The sequence below is a fragment of the Manacus vitellinus genome, unplaced genomic scaffold, assembly GCF_001715985.3.
Source record: "Manacus vitellinus isolate BGI_N305 unplaced genomic scaffold, ASM171598v3 scaffold_82_pilon, whole genome shotgun sequence".
NCBI classification, from domain to species: domain Eukaryota; kingdom Metazoa; phylum Chordata; class Aves; order Passeriformes; family Pipridae; genus Manacus; species Manacus vitellinus.
In genome coordinates, this window is record NW_021940828.1 from 1,813,098 (window position 1) to 1,814,281 (window position 1,184).

The following is a 1,184-nucleotide window of genomic DNA, read 5'->3' on the forward strand; positions in this document are numbered from 1 at the left end:
GCTACAACTACCTGGACAACTGGGACCCCATCGAGCAGGCGAGGCAGGCGTAAGGGCTCCCTCTCCTCTGCTTTCTCCGGGACATGGGATGTGTTTTCCAGCTCTTCTGGCTGGTTTTGGGGGTGGGTCTCAGTCTGGTTGTAGTTGGAGCTGTGCTGCTTTGTGTCTGTTGTGTCCGTTGTGTCCTTCCAGGAGCAGCTCGTTGGAGGCTGTGAGTCCTGGGGGATGTGATGGGAGAATCAGGTGTGAGCTCATGGGCTCAGCCAGGGGTTTGACTTAAAAATATAGAGATATCGGGTGCTTTAATCCCTGGAGGTGGCCCAAAGAGAGTCAGCCACGGGCTTGTTCCCAAGAGGGGATAGTTATTGATAATTTAGGGGAGAAAATAAGGGAACTTGGCAGAAGTTCCAAAGGGCACCACACGAGCTGGGCGAAAATGTTCCGCCCCAACACTGAGCCAGCACAGACCAATCCACGGGACCTGAGTCAGAATCCAACCCCTCCACTACAGTGGAGTTAAAATCCAACCCCTCCAGCTCCAAGGCACCCAAAGCATCAAGAAAGGAGCACAGGAAGAGAAGCAGAGGGAGTAAGAAGAGAGGAGGAGAAAGAGGGAGAGATGGATTATGGAGCTGCCACTGGGACCTGGGGGAAGACCAGGGGCTGCAGGAGCTGTGGGTGTTATAGGGCAGTGTCCTCACTGTCCCCATATCAGCTGTGGGATGTTATAGGGCAGTGTCCTCACTGTCCCCATAGGAGCTGTGGGGTGTTATAGGGCAGTGTCCCCACTGTCCCTGTGAGCTGTGGGTGTTACAGGGCAGTGTCCTCACTGTCCCCATAGGACCTGTGGGTTGTTATAGGGCAGTGTCCTCACTGTCCCCATATCAGCTGTGGGTGTTATAGGGCAGTGTCCTCACTGTCCCCATAGGAGCTGTGGGGTGTTATAGGGCAGTGTCCTCACTGTCCCTGTGAGCTGTGGGATGTTATAGGGCAGTGTCTCCACTGTCCCCATAGGAGCTGTGGGGTGTTATAGGGCAGTGTCCTCACTGTCCCCATATCAGCTGTGGGTGTTATAGGACAGTGTCCTCACTGTCCCTGTGAGCTGTGGGGTGTTAAAGGGCAGTGTCCTCACTGTCCCCATATCAGCTGTGGGTGTTATAGGGCAGTGTCCTCACTGTCCCTGT

At 54.7% G+C, this 1,184-nt stretch overlaps 1 protein-coding gene across 1 annotated transcript in view; it reads left to right on the plus strand.

The window, feature by feature from the left end:
- FBXO16 (F-box protein 16) overlaps positions 1-1,184 on the plus strand; it is a 27,441-nt gene that overhangs the window by 12,619 nt on the left and 13,638 nt on the right. The gene's annotated exons all lie outside the window — the stretch shown is intronic.